We start from the raw sequence: 248 nt of genomic DNA, 5'->3' as shown, positions 1-248 counted from the left end.
CTGCTGCTGCTGCTGCTGCTGCTGCTGCTGCTGCTGCTGCTGCTGCTGCTGCTGCTGGTTGCTGCTGCTGCAGCAGCAGCTAAACCATAGCCAGGATACTCTATCGCCAGACAGTGACACCCCAAATAAAAACATAAAACCTCTAACTCTTCTCTTATGTGGCCCAGGTCGCATGAGTTCCCTACACACAAACCCTAAACCCTAAACCCTAAACCCTAAACCCTAAACCCTAAACCCTAAACCCTAAA

This window comes from Eimeria mitis, genomic scaffold (assembly GCF_000499745.2).
Source record: "Eimeria mitis Houghton genomic scaffold, Emh_scaff1654, whole genome shotgun sequence".
Taxonomy (NCBI): domain Eukaryota; phylum Apicomplexa; class Conoidasida; order Eucoccidiorida; family Eimeriidae; genus Eimeria; species Eimeria mitis.
The sequence above is the reverse complement of the archived record's forward strand: the minus strand, read 5'-3'. Positions refer to the sequence as shown.